Here is a 6627-nt window from a genome sequence, read left to right as displayed (position 1 = left end):
AGTCCCCGGCTGTGGGGAGGGCTGCGGGCGGGGCCGGCGCCGCTTAAAGAGCCCGGCGGCGGCGAGGCAGGAGCCGGGGAGGCGGGGGGGGGTCGGGGAGCCCCGCTGCAGGTCCAAGTACACCCACACGGGGTAACTGCCTGGCAGGAGTATACGTGAGAGTGTGTGTGTATGTAGTTACGTATGCATGCTTCCCTGGGTGGAGGTGGTGCTTTGCACCAGTGCGTGAGGAGGTCAGGAAGGGTGCTGCGCCTCCATGTGTTTGCTTACAGAAGTGTTTTAAATAAGACTCATCACTGAAGGCTCTTGGAGAAACTAAGCTGTCACAAGACAAGGAAGGTGGAGGCTCTGTGTTGACTTTTGGCTGTTTAAAATACAAGATACAAAGGGAATATACTGCTGATGCCTGTAGGAATCAATAGATGAAGATTTTCAGAGCAGTCTGCTTTGGGCCCCGTGTTACAGAATGTACTCATTCATCATCCAGATATGGGAATGAGAGGTGATACAGTTTTATTCAAAATGAGCGATCTAAAGCTGACTGGCACAAATTGCATAAGGATCACAGGACACAAGGGACCAAGCCATAAAATGGTGGAAATTCATTTCTGGTAAATGAGAAGTAATGCACGGGGAAAGTTAAACTGTGTATATACATACACATCCAAACCAGTTATATATATTCAGTGGTGGCACCTGCTCAGGAAATGTCAGTTTAATGCTCAGTACAGACCAAAGAAGCAAGCAGAGCATTGGCAGTGATTAGAAATGGGAGGGTGAGCAAAACAAGATGCCTGACTGTATTAGTATATAGAGGACTCTGTAAATCTAGAGCACACCCACTGTGTATGAATACCACACGCATTCTTTCTCCCAGCTCAGCAGAGGTGTAGAAACAGAGATGGAACGGGTTAGGCCTCCAAACTGGAAAAAGGATGACTGAGGGAGGTTATGACAGGGGTCTGGAAAATCATCGGTGGTTTGGAGATGAATAGAGACAAACTAATCATTACTTTGTATAATTCAAGAACAAGGAGGCACCCACTGAAATGTTCCAGCAAGTCTAAAAGAAGACGAGATTTTTCACAATAAATTGTTAAATGGAGGAACTCATTGCAACAGGCTGTTGTGGAGGCTGAATGAATAAATCATCTCATGAGAAGCCAGGGAAAGTGATGGAGGATGGATCCAGGTGCTGCCACTGGTCTCAGCAGGAGCTCTGCACTCTGGGGATTCCTGGGAGGAATGCCAAGACCCCAAATGGCCCAAGAAGACCCCCGAATGGCCCAGGCTCTGAGGATACACAAACCTCCCACTGCATCCTCCTGTCTTCCCATCCTGCCCTCAGCCCAGCAGCCTCTTAATCCCTGCAACAATCTCCCATAACCCCCTCCCCCTTCTTCCTTCCTCCTCTGAGACCTGCTGCCTGCAACCGAGGCCCATCCCCATGCTGCAGCCCCTGCCAGCTGGATCTCGTGCCCAGTCCATCCCTTTGAAGGCTGCCCACCTTGCATGCAGGGTGGCAGACACTCCTCTCCATCATCCCCATGGCTCTGACTGCAGCAGGAGAAGGAGAAGCAGGACACCCTGCTGCCCTTTAAAGAAAAGCAGCACAGCACTTGCCTGTCAGGCTTTCCCAGGACAGCTCTGTTCATGCGCTATTTCTCCATACAAGCTTTACTCAACTGGCTGGAGAGGGGATACTAAGCTACTTGGACTTTTATCATGTCTATTTTGCTGCCTGTGGGTCTCTGACGTTTCTTAGCACCATATGGGGCTGCTGCAGGAGTTTTTGTCCCCGCCGTTTCCAATGGGGTGCCTTTCCCCTGCTCCCCTCCCACGGCAGCTCCCATATGGCCATCCTCTCCACAGCAGGAGGGAGAGGATGTAACTCATGGCACCCCCTGTTTTTGTCCATCTGATGCAGCAATCATCTGCCAGGCACCTCCAAGAGTCAGCTCACTTTGGTTTCCAAATGGAAGCAGTGACTGTGCTAAAAGGCCACGATCTGCAGGTTTTCCTTGGTTTTCTTGTGTCATTTCTGCTTGCGTTTGAGACTAGCAGATCAGAGAGAGCAGAGAAAGGCTATCAAAGCAACAACAGCACATGATGGTGTAAGATGAGAGATTTTTATCTCTATTTCATTTTTGTTTGAAACTAAATAATTTTGAATGGGCTGTTAGTGTCAGAGAGGCAGCAGGGAGTCAATGGTGAAGGCGAATTTAAGGAGCACCTGTAGCAGCCGGGACTCTGTGTGTTGCTTATGCTGCTTTCCTGTATGGATGCGTGCCCATGTATCCCTCACTAGCAACTTAGAGGCTAATACCTACTGGCCAACTTCAACTAAACTTGCCGTGGAAACACAGATCACAAAATACTTGAAAACCAGGCAGATGAAAGGAATTGCACTGGCTTTGTAGTGTGAGCTAGGCTAAGAAAGAGTTGGTATTGCAGACCTTAGAGGATGATGGGGATTTTCTTTTGAAGTCCCCAGGAACTGGTACCTCTCCCAGCAGGCATGGCCAAAGCTTGCCCATGTTTGGGTTTCTTGGCCTGGGCAGGGCAGGAGTTGGGTGCCGTCAGCCCAGTCAGTCACCAGGGAGGCAGAAGGACCAGAGACTGATCATAAAACTGTGAAAGCTGTGAAAGCCTGTCAGGAGCTCCTGGGCTTTTACTTTTGGGTGGCCACCACGCTCGGCGGAGGGGAGGAAGGACACCCGAGGTGCCCTATGAGAACAAATACACCTGATCACTTCATCCACAGACTTCCAGCCTGTGGGTGGGGAGGGCTGCTCCGCCGGGCACACTTGGTGGCCAGCATTGCTTTTCTGGCTTCACATTGCATAGCACAAGCGTTTGATGGTAATGCCACATTACAACCTCAGAGAAACACTGACTTGTGATAACGGTCAACTGGTACAAAATGTTAGAAACATTTCTGTATATGTCAGTATAGAATGGAGCAAAAGCTGGTTGTATATTTTAAAATATTGTTTGGATTTCTGTTACATTTAATCTTAACATTGATTTTTCTTGAAGCGGTAGTTCCTTCTTTGGCTTGAAGTAATTGCAACAACGCTGGAATGACGCTGGAATGATTTTCCCCTCTGTAATGGGTACACATGCTTTCACATAGGTTTTTTTTTAATCTGGAAATTGTGGTGGTGTTATATTCTCAAAGACCAACAATATTATCTAACTACTGTTTCTGTTTGTCTTAATTGAAACTAGATTTTTTTTTGCCTGTTAAGGCCGGGGTTTTATAACCTCTTGTTTTCAGAAAAAAAACCCTACCATTCCTTCCCATTGGTCAGGCAATATATATCATGATCTCATGATACAACTACCCATCACTAGGAAAGATACAGCTAATCACAAGAATAGCATCACCCTGAGAAAGTGCTTAAAAACTAAAGTTAACTAATGAAACCATGTCTTTAAAGCCACTCAGTGAACTTCCTGATGAAACATTGATTTTCTGAGTTTCATCAATGTTTTTTTCAGCATACTTCAAGAATACATCATAACTATCTGTAAGGTGTTCTTTCATTTGAAATCACTCTCAGAATAATTCCTGTGGAAAATTCCTGCTTGTACCTTGTTTGTGAGCAGCTCACAGAGAGGTGATAAAATATTTGGCATTTTATACATTTTGATGGGGTAGACAGGGCATGTGATATAGTTCTGATCCCCAAGTAGATCAGGCAAGCTCTCAGAATAAAGCTTCTCATGCAAATATAATTATCAGCTGATAACTCCCCTTCCCTAAGTATTCAGCCCTGGTAGACTGCAGAAATTACCTTATATTTCAGGCTTTAAAGATAAGCTTTAATAAAAACTTCTGTTTGTATTCTAACAAGCTTTAATACAACCTTTTATTTCTATTCTAAGATGTTTCTATACCCTTGAGTGGAGGGCATGATACCAAGGGACTGTCATGTTTATTATCTGCAGGGGAGCCACACGCTGCACTAAGAAGGAAGGAGTGCGGGCTCGGGCACGCTGAACTTCCCCATCTGTCACCTTTCTGCTGGGGACTGAACTGCCATCGCGTGGACATTTTGCCAACTTGCACATTCCCATGAACACAGAGAGCAAGGGAGACTTGGGAGCAGAACAGAAGAGCAGAGAGTTGGGAACCATTAACCGGTGTGAATAGCAAGAGAGACTTGGGAGCAGAACAGAAGAGCAGAGAGCTGGGAACCATTAACCGGTGTGAACGTACGAGGTGAATTTGAAAAACTGATGGGGCATAGGGTTAGTCCAAATTCCTGCTCTCTTTTGCTTGTCTTTTCATAGCCATTTAGTTTGAAAACATCTACTGCTCTCTCTGGAGAGGTCCAGCATCATATAGGCTGTAAGCGAGGACTTGGGAGCAGAACAGAAGAGCAGAGAGCTGGGAACCATTAACCGGTGTGAACGTACGAGGTGAATTTGAAAAACTGATGGGGCATAGGGTTAGTCCAAATTCCTGCTCTCTTTTGCTTGTCTTTTCATAGCCATTTAGTTTGAAAACATCTACTGCTCTCTCTGGAGAGGTCCAGCATCATATAGGCTGTAAGCGAGGACAGCAAGGAGAGGGCACAGCGTAGGCATCTCTTGTGCTGGGAAATGCCTTCAGGAGCACACACTTAGCCAGAGGGCTGGGTATCCTGGGGCAGTCTGAATTTACCAATAAAATACATTTCTAAATAAAGAGCTTTTAATTTTATTGTTAAATGTCTCCATCTGTTGTGTGCTACTGGTTAAGTGCAGATGGTGAGTAAATTAGTACCTCTCCTGGAGAATTTACAGTCTAAAACCTCACCCCCCTGCCTAAAGGTCCATATGGAACTAGTGGGTGTCTGGGGCTAGCATGAGCACGGCACTTCATCCATCTCCAGCAGAAATGCAAACTTCAGGACTGTTTTTACTAGGCATGGCCTCCTTTCCTAGGCAGAAGCACTGTCCAGGCGGAATCCGAGGACCGACTGCTATTTAGGGATTTCGGTCCTTCTGCCCAGCTCTGGCAGCTCTGCCACACGTGAGCAATGCCACATGAAGCACTGCCTAGGTGCTCATCCGTGAAGACTTGAGGATTTAGCCGTGTCCGAGACGTGGGGTCCCTAATGCACATGGTCATGCAGATGTTATGCAGGGATGCAGATTTTTGTAGACGGGCTGTGAAAACGTCTGAACATTTTGTTTAACTGAAGGCAAATAATGTTCATTCTGTACAGAGTGTGCCTTCACCTTCCTCCATTTGATCATCTCACGTAGTTGCTGTATTGTGGCAAATAACTATTTGCTTTTAATAGTGCAAAAGATGAAGTTCTCTGCTCCAAGGATTGGAAAATCCAGGACAGAAAATGTATATTCTCAAGCTTTCTTGTTGGATGATTGCAGCGCAGCTTACTATTGAATCTAACATAGCCTGAGGGTTCAGACAGATTCATATTTTGCATATCTTTGAACCCAGGATACGAACGCCACGATGCCAGCAGACAGTCATCTGGCTCAGAGCAACGCTGGGTGAGGAATATAACCAGATTTCAAAATACTTACTGAAGTACACTCCAAAACCCACCTTGTTCTTCTGATGGCCGAGTAAGACTATCTGATTTCCCTGGTTTTTTACTATTATTATGACAGCCAATATGAAAAGTAGCGAGGCAGATGAACTTATTTAGAGTAAAACCATACAGAATTTTTTACCAAGTATAGGAGAGATGTTTACCTTAACCTCCGTCCCCTTAAACAGTCAGTGATTGCTTCTCTGTTACTAGTCATTTGCAATGTATGGGGAGATATTTGCTGCTGTGTGCTTAGGGTTACATTCATTCATACACCAGCTCAAAGGAAAAAAATAAAATGCATACTTTAATGTAAACATTTGGTTATTTTTATTATATAAAACAAATTGCAATATTACAACTAATACTACAAAATACGGACTTAAATTGTGTTACTAGCACAATTCAATACATGACCCTATTTTAAATCCAGTTATTAATAAAATTAAAAGAAAAATGTTACTTGCAGAGAGGAAATGAGAAAGGCAAAAGCCCAGCTAGAACGCAATCTGGCCGCTGTCGTTAAAGACAACAAAAAAAGTTTTTACAAATATATTAATGACAAGAAGAGAGCCAAGGAGAATCTCCATCCCTTACTGGATGCGGGGGGGAACATTGTCACCGAGGATGAGGAAAAGGCTGAGGTACTCAATGCCTTCTTTGCCTCAGTCTTTAACAGGCAGACCAGTTATCCTCAGGGTACTCGGCCCCCCGAGCTGGAAGACAGGGACGGCGAGCAGGATGAACCCCCCACAATCCAAGAGGAAGCAGTCAACGACCTACCACGCCACCTGGATGCTCACAAGTCTATGGGGCCGGATGGGATCCACCCGAGAGTGCTGAGGGAGCTGGCAGAGGTGCTCGCCAAGCCGCTCTCCATCATTTATCAGCAGTCCTGGTTAACGAGGGAGGTCCCAGACGACTGGAGGCTTGCCAATGTGACGCCCATCTACAAGAAGGGCCGGAAGGAGGATCCGGGGAACTACAGGCCTGTCAGCCTGACCTCGGTGCCGGGGAAGATTATGGAGCGGTTCATCTTGAGGGCGCTCACAAGGCATGTGTGGGACAATCAGGG

This window comes from Aptenodytes forsteri, unplaced genomic scaffold (genome assembly GCF_000699145.1).
Source record: "Aptenodytes forsteri isolate BGI_AS27 unplaced genomic scaffold, ASM69914v1 Scaffold193, whole genome shotgun sequence".
In the NCBI taxonomy this organism is placed as follows: domain Eukaryota; kingdom Metazoa; phylum Chordata; class Aves; order Sphenisciformes; family Spheniscidae; genus Aptenodytes; species Aptenodytes forsteri.
The sequence above is the reverse complement of the archived record's forward strand: the minus strand, read 5'-3'. Positions refer to the sequence as shown.